This window comes from Anomaloglossus baeobatrachus, chromosome 6, assembly GCF_048569485.1.
Source record: "Anomaloglossus baeobatrachus isolate aAnoBae1 chromosome 6, aAnoBae1.hap1, whole genome shotgun sequence".
Classification (NCBI taxonomy): domain Eukaryota; kingdom Metazoa; phylum Chordata; class Amphibia; order Anura; family Aromobatidae; genus Anomaloglossus; species Anomaloglossus baeobatrachus.
The window spans coordinates 380,582,890-380,595,301 of NC_134358.1; the positions used below are offsets into that span (position 1 = coordinate 380,582,890).

The 12,412-nt window shown below is 47.6% G+C and overlaps 1 protein-coding gene across 14 annotated transcripts in view; it reads left to right on the top strand.

The window, feature by feature from the left end:
* LRRFIP2 (LRR binding FLII interacting protein 2) overlaps positions 1 to 12,412 on the top strand; it is a 216,645-nt gene that overhangs the window by 48,683 nt on the left and 155,550 nt on the right. The window lies entirely within an intron of this gene.

Genomic DNA, 12,412 nt, shown 5'->3' on the forward strand with positions numbered 1-12,412 from the left:
CACTGTACTGGAGTGCACCGCATCCGCCAAACCGGTGAAAAGATGGATGTGTGAAACCGGGGTCCCTCTTGCAGACTATCTCTTATTGCCAGCTGCAGCGTGTGCACAACACAGCGCATGTGATGAATATGAAAGTGTTTTGAAGCAGCTTCAACAAGATCATCTAACAATCATCTGAGCATCGGAGAGTACAGCCAAGGTGACTATGTACCAGCTATGGAAGTGCAAGCATGTCTGACACTGTCAAAGAAACTGATTACTTATATGGCTGAAACATGGACACTTTCAAAAGCAGACAGAAGAAATATTTCTTCTAGTTTATTCTACTTGAGCAGACATCTATGAATCCCATGAACAGCTGATATCAACAATAAAGCTGTTCTTGATCATGTAAACCCAGAAAGGTCCTTGGAATGCACCAGACAGAAAATTACAGTACCTGTTTCGGACATGCAATGAGCTCAAATTCATTAGAAACGGGAGATATTACTCGAAATAGTTTCTGTTAAAACGAAACGAGAAACCATGTACCTGATGGCTGGATATCATCAAGAATGAACATCAAGCAACTGAAAAAAGGCTGTGGACAACAAGGATGCATAGTGAGATCAGGCCTACAGAATATCCAAGGGTTGGACATGACTGAATGGATAGAATCCAAATAATACTGTTTGTGTGTTTTATACAACAAACTGTCCTTTTCCGTGTTTGTTGCTCCGTTTTACCCAACTGATCTACAGTAAATAAAAAAACATTGGAAAAGGAAAGTAAAAATCATGCAACTCGTTTTCCTACATGTACAGTAATAGCACAACTGATTTCTATAAAGCAGTTGTGTAAACCTTTCCAGGACCTGATTCTTTAAACATGAACAATAATAGCAAGTTTTAACATGGCAGATTCCCTTGAAATCGCAAGTGTCTAGTACTACTGTTAGTGTGATTTGAGTCCAGTGATATGACCAGTTTTCGATAGGGCTATGTTCACATGTAATTTTTTCATGGATTTTTATAGCTTAAAATTCAATGTCATACAGCACTTAACAAAAGCAAATGGCCTTGATTCATTATGACTGCTATGTTGCATATCAGTCTTGAACAGTATGCTGAAGTAACTAGGCACCGAACTCCTCATTTAGTCGCCATGTGTCATTGGAATAAATGCACACCAGTTGAGACATTTGTCATTTTTCATTAATTTTTGGACTGCGCTCAGTCATGCCTCCTCACAACAAAACTCTCACTTTTCACAAAAAGTTGGCACCAGAAGTCGAAATATATTTGCACAATTATTGATTTGTGCAAACATTTTGCAACATTTCAAACAATTTGTGCCAAATGTTTGATAAAATGGGGGCCTCCTTTTTTGTCTTTTTTTTTTTCTTTTAGTTGTTACTGCAGTCATGTGCAAAAAATCCTCACTGTGCACTCTTGGCATTCTTATTTAAAGTGTATTTCAAGTGGACTTTGGAGCACAATCTGATCCAAAATTCACTTTAAAAAACTCTGTTGTGACAACTCAGCGTCACTGAGGAAAATCTGGCCTCTTGTGTGGGGTGAAATATTCTTAATTATGCCAGACATACTATTTCTTTGTTTGGTAAGTAAAGTGAATACGAGCCATTGTTTCATGTGAGACTGTCCAGTGCCCCTTTTTGTATGCTAATTTGTGGAATGCCTGCTGATTACGGATTGCATCAGCCTTCTGTGGTGTACTAGTCTGCATCATTTGGCGGAACATTATGCAGTCTAAGGGTACCTTCACACTTTAGCGATGCAGCAGCGATCCGACCAGCGATCTGACCTGGTCAGGATCGCTGCTAGATCACTACATGGTCGCTGGTGAGCTGTCAAACAGGCAGATCTCACCAGCGACCAGTGACCAGCCCCCAGCCAGCAGCGACGTGCAAGCGACGCTGCGCTTGCACGGAGCTGGCGTCTGGAAGCTGCGGACACTGGTAACTAAGGTAAACATCGGGTATGGTTACCCGATGTTTACCTTAGTTACCAGCTCACACCGCTTAACTTAGCGTGTGCAGGGAGCAGGAGCCGGCACTGGCAGCGTGAGAGCTGCAGAGGCTGGTAACGAAGGTAAATATCGGGTAACCACCTTGGTTACCCGATGTTTACGTTGGTTACAGCTTACCGCAGGCTGTCAGACGCCGGCTCCTGCTCCCTTCACATTCAGGATTGTTGCTCTCTCGCTGTCACACACAGCGATGTGTGCTTAACAGCGGGAGAGCAACAATAAAAAAACGAACCAGGGCTGTGTGTAATGAGCAGCGATCTCACAGCAGGGGCCAGATCGCTGCTGAGTGTCACACACAGCGAGATCGCTAATGAGGTCACAAAAAACGTGACTCAGCAGCGATCTCAGTAGCATTCTCGCTGTATGTGAAGTACCCCTAAATGAACTAGCGAATAATGAGGGAATGGATAAGCTCCCCCCCGCACTCCTTTGGGGCACAGCGCCCTGAAATGGGAGCTGAGGGATAAAAAAAGGGGCCTGCTCTTGTCACCGGTGTGATTCTACAGGACTTCACTCAAGAGACCATGGTTCAGCTGATGGATTATAAAACTTCCCAACACTGAGCCCATGAATTCTTTTTTAGAGCCCAGGATGGGACAATCCAGGCACCTGGCCACATACCCTGCTGTGCTCGGTCAGATTCCTAAGCTTGCCACTATCTCTTCTCAGTAGGGGACCACCAAAAGTGAGATGATGCTGGCTAGGGTAGTGGCCTTGCATGCATCAAAGTTGCAGAGCCAGTGGAAGGATTAAACTCTCACTTGTACCATCTCGTTTCTTTGCTGGGTGTATATTATATGCTGTTGTCTGTTGGTAATCTAAAACGTCTTACTGGAGGGTAGTACCCTCATACTGTGTTGTCTGGATAGTATTCTGCCCACTGGGAAGAAGAACAGGCGTTCAAGGGGATGAGCCCCAGATCGTGTGTTCTTTCTAATAAAAGCCAGGCAAGGGGATGAGAGCACCCCTGACTCTATTGCCCCCACACCTGTATAAACTTAAAGGGAACCTGTCATGTCAAAAATGCTTTTAACCTGCAAATATTGGGTCTATCTGCAGGTTAACTCCATTCTGAAGGTGTGCGGACGGCGGACACTGTACTGACAGTCCAGCTACTTTAAGGAAATTAACTTTATTCCGCTCTACAGCCTCCGACTTTTAGACACAGGGGCGCTGCTTCAATCACCGCTCAGTACATAGTGAATGGCGCCTGTAACCTCACTCCTGTACTGACTGACAGCAGGCTCAGCAATGCAACAGTACAGAGCTGGCTGTAAGTCTGTACTAGGGCTGTGCTTAAAGGGAACCTGTCAGCAGAAATTTCGCCCAAAACCTAAAAGATTCCCCCTCTGCAGCTCCTGGGCTGCATTCTAGAAAGGTCCCTGTTATTATTGTGCCCCATGTGAGACCAAAATAAAGACTTTATAAAGTGGTACCTTTTTTGTATTCAGATACTGTAAATGTGACACGGAGGCGAGCTTTCTGGCGTCCGTTATTCTGCCTCCTGGTCCTGTATGCCGCCCCCATCGCTCCTTTCCATAGCTGATGCACCGCCCACTGCTCCCGCCATCCCCGCGCATGCCCAGTGCCAGTCTCACGGGACTGAGCAGTGTGACCGCTGGTGACGTGTGCGCAGACAAGTGATTATGGGTGGTGCTGTGATTATCAGCAAGTACCCACCCATAATCTCGTGAGCGCGCAAACCTCACCAGCGGTCACACTGTGCTCAGTGTAGATGCTAGACTGTATGGGCTGCTTCCAGGGATGACGTCCCTTTTGTCACGTGATAGTATTTTGAACACGTCCCTATCACGTGACAAAAGGGACGTCATCCCTGGAAGCAGCCCATACAGTCTAGCACTACCCTGAGCACAGTGTGACCGCTGGTGAGGTTTGCACGCTCAGGCTAAGTTCACATTTCCGCTAAAATGTATCAGTCACAATCCGCTGCTCTTGTAAACAGCGGAATCCGTTTAGCGGATTCCGCTGCTCCCATAGACTTGTATGAGCAGCGGATTGTGACTGATGATGCTGCGTTGCACCCTCCGCCCGACTGATCAGTCGTGGAACGACTGACCGCCGGGCGGGAGGAACGCAGCATGTAACGTTTTTTGAGCAGCGAGATCCGTCGGATTTCGCTGCGCATGCTCTCTGGCTCCCTGCACACGTCACCAGCTTTGGTTGGTTACCCGATATTTACCCTGGTTACGGTGCAAGGAGCCAGCGCTAAGCGGTGTAGGCCCGTAACCAAGGTAAATATCGGGTAACCAAGGTAAACATCGGGTGCTTTGCTGTTACCCGATATTTAGGCTGGTTACGTGTGCAGGGAGGCCGACACTTCCCGCTCGGCCCCGCCCCCTCCCGCACTCCGCACATGTATGTACACACACACACACACACACACACCTGTCCCCAGCCATGCAGACAAGCACTGCCACTGACACCCTCGTCTGGCCCCGCCCCCTGCTCGGCTCCGCCCCCTCCCGCACTTTGCATGTGCACACACATACATACATACATGCACATACATACATACATGCACATACACACACTCACTCACACATACACTCACCTGTCCCCAGCCATGCAGACCGCAGCACTTCTACTGACATCCTCAGCGCCTGGCCCCGCCCCCCGCTCGGCTCCGCCCCCTCCCGCACTTTGCATGTGCACACACATACATACATACATGCACATACATACATACATGCACATACACACACTCACTCACACATACACTCACCTGTCCCCAGCCATGCAGACCGCAGCACTTCTACTGACATCCTCAGCGTCTGGCCCCGCCCCCCGCTCGGCTCCGCCCCCTCCCGCACTTTGCATGTGCACACACATACATACATACATGCACATACACACACTCACTCACTCACAGATACACTCACCTGTCCCCAGCCATGCAGACCGCAGCACTTCCACTGACATCCTCAGCGCCTGGCCCCGCCCCCCGCTCGGCTCCGCCCCCTCCCGCACTTTGCATGTGCACACACATACATACATACATACATACATACATGCACATACACACACTCACTCACTCACAGATACACTCACCTGTCCCCAGCCATGCAGACCGCAGCACTTCCACTGACATCCTCAGCGCCTGGCCCCGCCCCCCGCTCGGCTCCGCCCCCTCCCGCATTCAGCATGTGTATACACACACACACTCACACACTCACACACACACACACTCACCTGTCCTGCAGTCACTGCGGCACTGACGTCCTCAGTGCCACGGCCCCGCTCGGCTCCTCCCCTCCCCCCCGAACTCCGCCCCCCGCACACAACAGAATCCGACAAAGAATTCTGTTCTTTGTCATCCGTTGTACAGCGTTGAACAGCGCATCAGTCACATGCGTCAAGCGACGCATGTGACTGATACAAATCAACGGAAATGTGAACTTAGCCTCACAAGATTATGGACGGGTACTTGCTGATAACAATCACAGCCCCGCCCATAATCACTTGTCTTCGCACACGTCACCAGCGGTCACACTGCTCAGTCCCGTGAGACTGGCACTGGGCATGCGCAGGGATGGCTGGAGACGTGGGCGGTGCATCAGCTATGGAAAGGAGCGATGGGGCGGCATACCGGACCAGGAGGCAGAATAACGGACGACAGAGAGCCCGCCCCCGTGTCACATTTACAGTATCTGAATACAAAAAGGTACCACTTTATAAAGCCTTTATTTTGGTCTCACATGGGGCACAATAATAACAGGGACCTTTCTAGAATGCAGCCCAGGAGCTGCAGAGGGGGAATCTTTTAGGTTTTGGGCGAAATTTCTGCTGACAGGTTCCCTTTAAAGCCAACGTCCTCTATGTACTAAACGATGACTAAAGCTGTGCCTCTATGGCGGAAGCCCAAGGCTGCCAAGAGAAATAAAGTTAATTTTCTCCCTTTAGCCAGGCTATCAGTGCCGCTTCTAAACACTATTACCCTGCAGATTAACCCCAGTGATTATTTACAAGTAGTCATACAGGCTACAGTAAGAAATTTTTATCTTCATTTTCACTTTTCTAGTTGAAAAATCCAAGTGCAAGAAACACATAAAAAAGAAAGTATTGGAATGATTAGACATATGTTTTTGTGCAGACAACATCTGCAAGGAGTCTGTATTCCTGTGTTTGTGTGGGTTTCCTCTGGGTTCTCTGATTTCCTCCCACACCAAAGACATACAGATAGAGAATTCAGATTGTGAGCCCCAATGGGGACAGTGATGATTTCTGGGAAGTGCTGTGCTATTAATAATGCTATATACTGTAAGTGAGTAAAGTATATACATAAATTTGCATCTGTTGAATCAGTGGTCAAATTTGGAGATTTTGTTTTTTTTCAAGCAGAAATGGCTCAAGAATTCACAAACTGCTTTATTTTTCCATTATACTGAAAGGCAAGTTTGAAAAAACAGCACAGTGTGGACTGAAGTCATACTTTCCCATTGAAATTAGTAGGAAGTGGCTTTAGATGTTGAGCAGGGGATAATAATGACAAAAGTCACAATTTTGTGCCATTTCAAACTTTTTCATCAGAATTCTGGGCTAAACTGCCTAATGAATCGTCGTCCAATGGTTAGTTTTCTCACTTATAAAGCACCATTAATTCCACAGTGCTTTAGAGATGTGATCATCCCTGTCCCCACTGGGGCTCAGAATCTAAACTCCTTATCATTATGTATTTGAAGTGTGGGAGGAAACCGCAGAACCCAGAGGAAACCCACAAAAACAGAGGAAGAACATACAGACTCCTTACAGATGTTGTCATTGGTGGCATTTGAACCCAGGACCCCAGCGCTGCAAAACACAACAGTGCTAACCACTGAGCCACCGTGGTGCCAAATGTGTGTATTTGTGATGAGCCAGGGCTGTACAAGTCTGGAGAGCAAAGCAGTCAATTTGCCTAAATATTTGCTGCCAATACCGAACAATAATATATACCAGTACTTTAGTTTATGAATAGGATTGGGAGAGAAAATATTTAAGGCTATGTGCGCACTAGAAATGTGAAGTTTCTCAAGAAAATTTCTTGAGAAACTTCTGCCAGTGAAAGATTTCCGGACCTGCGGAAAAAATCCGCACCAAATCCGCATGCGTTTTTGCCGCGGATTTGCCGCGGATTTACCGCGGATTTACCGCAGGTTTGTCCCTGCAATAAATAATAAAGATAATCGATAGACAGATAATGGATAGAGGGAAAGATGGATAGATGAATAGATAGATAGATAGATAGATAGATAGATAGAGGGATAGATAGATAGATGAATAGATAGATAGATGAATAGATAGATAGATAGATAGATAGAGGGATAGATAGATAGATGAATAGATAGATAGATGAATAGATAGATAGAGGGATAGATAGATAGATGAATAGATAGATAGATAGAGGGATAGATAGATAGATGAATAGATAGATAGATAGAGGGATAGAGGGATAGAGCGATAGATGGATAGAGGGATAGATGGATAGAGGGATAGATGGATAGAGGGATAGATGGATAGAGGGATAGATGGATAGAGGGATAGATGGATAGAGGGATAGAGGGATAGAGGGATAGAGGGATAGAGGGATAGAGGGATAGAGGGATAGATGGATAGATGGATAGATGGATAGATGGATAGATGGATAGATGGATAGATGGATAGATGGATAGATAGATAGAGGGATAGATAGATAGAGGGATAGATAGATAGAGGGATAGATAGATAGAGGGATAGATAGATAGAGGGATAGATAGATAGATAGATGAGAAAAACCTATATAATGTTCCACCTCCCTGCATTTTCTAAGCTGGCACCCTTTAGTGACTTTCATGTGGCACTTAGGCTGCTTTCACACCTCCGGTTTTTGCTATGCGGCACAATCCGGCACTTTGCATGAAAATCGCAACCGATTTTTTTTGCTGCCGGTTGCGATTTTCCTGCATAGACTTTAATTAGTGCCGCATTGTGCCGCATGGCCTTGCGTTCCGTCCAATTTTTGCCGCATGCGGCAGATGTAGCCGATGCGGCGGCCGGATGGAACGTTGCCTGGCACGTTTTTTCGTGCGGCAAAAAAAAACCGCATCGCGCCGCATTCGGCCGATGCGGCGCATTTTTCAATGCATGCCTATGGCGGCCGGATGCGGCGCGATGCGGCAATAACCGCATCCGGCCGCCGCATGCGGTTTTTGCCACTGCACATGCTCAGTAGCATGCCGCAAGCGGCAAAAACCGGACTGGCCGCACAGGAAAAACTTATGCAAAGGATGCGGTGTTTTCACCGCATCCGTTGCATAGCTTGCACAGCCGGATTGAGCCGCAGAGCTCAAGCCGGATGTGTGAAAGTAGCCTAAAGGGTGCTTAGCCTTGTATTTAGCCATAAAATAAATAAATAATTAAAAAAAAATGACGTGAGGTCCCCCCATTTTTTGTAGCCAGCTAGGGTAAAGCAGACGGCTGCAGCCTGCAGACCACCGCTGGCAGCTTCACCTTGGCTGATAATCCAAAACAGTGGGCACCCCACGCTGTTATTTTAAATTATATAAATAATTTAAAACAAAAAACGTGGGGTCCCCCCCATATTGGATCACCAGCCAAGGTAAAGCGGACAGCTGGGGTCTGATATTCTCAGACTAGGGAGGTCCACTGTTATTGGACACTCCCCAGCCTAAAAATAGCAGGCCGCAGCCGCCCCAGAAGTGGCGCATCCATTAGACGTGCCAATCCTGGCGCTTTGCCCCAGCTCATCCCGCGCCCTGGTGCGTTGGCAAACGGGGTAATATATGGGGTTGATGCCAGATGTGTAATGTCACCTGGCATCAAGCCCTGGGGTTGGTGAGCTCAGGCGTCTATCAGATACCCGACATCACCAACCCAGTCAGTAATAATTAAAAAATAGACAACAAAAAAAGTTTTATTTGAAAAAACACTCCCCAAAACATTCCCTCTTTAACCAATTTATTGAAAAGAGCACAATCAATTCCACGTCCGGCGTAATCCAATAAGGGGGGGGGGGGGGGGCACGGCGATCCATACCATAGTCGCTGTCCCAGTCAATGAAGAACAGAATGTTCCCCATTGGCTGGGAGAGCAATGCAGTGACCTGAGCTAACATCAATAGGTCAGCTCAGGTCACTGCAGGGGATGACGAGCGCTGCCATCAGGAGCATAGATGAGATCATTACCTTCTGTGATCATCTCCTGTACTGCTGACGTCAGCGCTGTCACTGACTTATCGCGAGAGCCCGTGACGTCACCGCTAGTGACAGTCTCGGGCCGCTCGCGAGACGGGCATAGACAGCAGTGACCGCGGTGACGTCAGGAGGCAGGAGATCGTCACAGCAGGTAATGATCTCACCTCCTGACAGCAGCGATCATCATCCCCGCGGCTCCCAGCACTGCAGGATGTCAGTGTCTGCCTGCGCTGCCGCGTGACAGGCTGCTGACACTGCGGGCAGACACTGACACCCTGCAGGGCAGGCAGCCGCGAGGCCGGAGCAGGACACACACTGCACGGGCACCTGGAGGTCGCACGGAAGTGCTTCTGTGCGGCGTCCAGGGAGTGCGACGTCTGTGTTTACTCTGCTCCGCCTCCTCTTCCTGGCATAATGACATCGCTTCCTGCAAAACCGCAGGCAGCGATGAGCATTCCCGCAGGTAATTCGCGGCTATTCCGGTGGTATACCGCACATCATTGCTACCTGCGGAATACCCCCGGAATACCGCAGGTACCTGCGGAAATTAATGGACATGCACATTTTCTCAAGAAAGTTTCTCGAGAAAATTTTCTCAAGAAATTTTCTTGAGAAAAATCCGCACAGTGCGCACAACTATTTTTTTTTCTCATTGAATTTCATGGGAAATGTCTGCACAAAGATTGCAGACATTTCTCAAGAAATTTCCGGGGCAAATCCGCGGGTAAATTCGCGGGAAAAACGCACTAGTGCGCACATAGCCTAAAACCAACTCTTATTTGAGTTCAATTCCACCCTAGAGACCCTTTGGCCGGTAGGGCACTGCATCTCTTCTAGGCTGTGCCAATTGGTCGAGCCTGGAACCTTCATAGGTGAACTATTCAGGTTTGCTGACTTCATGCAGTAAAAATAAAAGGTATCATCTTGCTTTTTTTCTGCTTTTTACAGTTTTTTTGAATAGTTCCATTATTTGTGAGCATTTCATGGGTGTAGGCATCTAGCTTGCAGTAACCCATATCTGCAGGGAAAAAGGGAGACATCTTAGGAGATGGGCACACAAAGCCAGTATGGATAAACAGATGGCCTTGCTATCAGTAGACAGTTGAGCTTGCTTCTTTGCTAAATTTTTAGACTCGGAAGTTGTTGTCCTATATATAGTATTAAATGCCGAGTGATCAGCTGTTGTGCTCTGTATGGAGACCCCACAGTCCACTTGTGGTAACAGGTGTGGTCTTCACGTGTGGGGAAAGTAACGCATTCTGGAAAATGTCCTTAAATTTTGTCATTGTACCCAGGGCTGTGAATTCGGGAAGCCAAACCTCTAACTCCGATGCCTCAATTTTCCTGATTCCGACTCCAACTTCATGACTCCGACTCCCTCATACAGTTGAACCCAGGAGTTTCCATCCGCTCTCTATAAAGACACATCCGCAGGTTTTTTTCACTATCTGACATGAAATCAGAATAAACCTTAGTCGTTTTAGGTCAATTAGGAACCAAAGTTATTATATTTGCCAAATGCCAGAATAATGAGAGAGAGAGAATTTTTTCAGGCATTTTTATTACTTTCTGCAAGTCAAAAATTTCCATCCATTTTATTAGTGTTTGGCACCATTGCCCTTAAACTGTATGACTTGGGTGAAAGTTTTGGATATCCTTCCACAAGCTTCTCACAATAGTGGGTAAGAATTTGAGTCCATTCCTCCTGACAGTACTGGTGTAACTGAGCCATGTTTGTAGGTCGCCTTGCTCCCACCTACCTTTTTAGCTTTGCCCATAAATTTTCAAAAGGATTGAGATCAGGGGTTTGTGATGGCCACTCCAAAACATTGACTTTGTTATCCTTAAGCAACTTTGTAACCAGTTTGGCAGTATGCTTCATGTCATTGTCCATTTTGAAGACCCATTTCCTCCCAAGCTATATTTCCTGTCTGATGTCTTGAGATGTTGCTTCAGTATTGCCTTATATCCTTCTTTCCTCATGATGCCATCTATTTTGTGAAGTGCACTAGATCCTCCTGCAGCAAAACAACCCAACAACATAATGCTGCCACCCCAATGTTTCACTGTTAGGATGGTGTTCTTAGGTTTCAAAGTTTCTCACTTTTCCCCCAAACGTAACGATGGTCATTATGGCCAAACAGTTGAATTTTAGTTTCATCAGTCCACAGGACATGTCTCCAAAAATTAAAGGGAACCAATCATCAGGATTTTCGTGTATAAGCTGCAGCCAGTGCAGTACTGGCACTATCAGGCACAGTGTGTACATATCATTAGGGTGCAGCTCGGGTGTTTAGGCAGTGAAATTCATCTTTATAAAGTTTGAAATTTCGTGCACTTTTTGATTGACGTGTGCACCTCTCTGTTAATGTCCGGGTGGGTTATGCAGGAGTTCCCCGCCCCCCCACCAGCCTGTTCCTCCCTCTCTCCTGATGTCCGGGCGGGTTATGCAGGAGTTTCCCACCCCCCCCGCGCCGCCTGTTCCTCCCTCCCTCCCTCTGGCTGTATGTAAATATCTAATCTTCAGAAACATGGCGCCGGAGTGGGCCTCTGCGCACAGCGCTTATCTCCGGCGCCATGTTTCTGAAGCCCGCATCACACAGCTTGGTGTTAGAGGGCGGCGCATGCGCCCTCGCTCCTTCAGATCCCGTTGTGACCGCAGGAGTGAGCGCGATCACAACAGGACTGCAGAACAGCTGATCGGAGGACGCGATTACCTGCTGCTCCTGTATCGTGCCGCCCCAGGACACCGGGCCAACACACCAGCCGGTGTGACATCGCTGTGGCGCCGCCCTCTCAGACACCAAGTTGTGTAATGCGGGGCTTCAGAAACATGGCGCCGGAGATAAGCGCTATGCGCAGAGGCCCACTCCGGCGCCATGTTTCTGAAGATTAGATATTTACATACAGCCAGAGGGAGGGAGGAACAGGCAGCGCGGGGGGCAGGGAACACGTGCATAACCCGCCGGACATCAGGAGAGAGGGAGGAACAGGCTGGTGGGGGGGCGAGGAACTCCTGCATAACCCGCCCAGACATTAACAGAGAGGTGCACACGTCAATCAAAAAGTGCACGAAATTTCAAACTTTATAAAGATGAATTTCACTGCCTAAACACCCGAGCTGCACCCTAATGATATGTACAGCCTGTGCCTGATAGTGCCAGTACTGCACTGGCTGCAGCTTATACACGAAA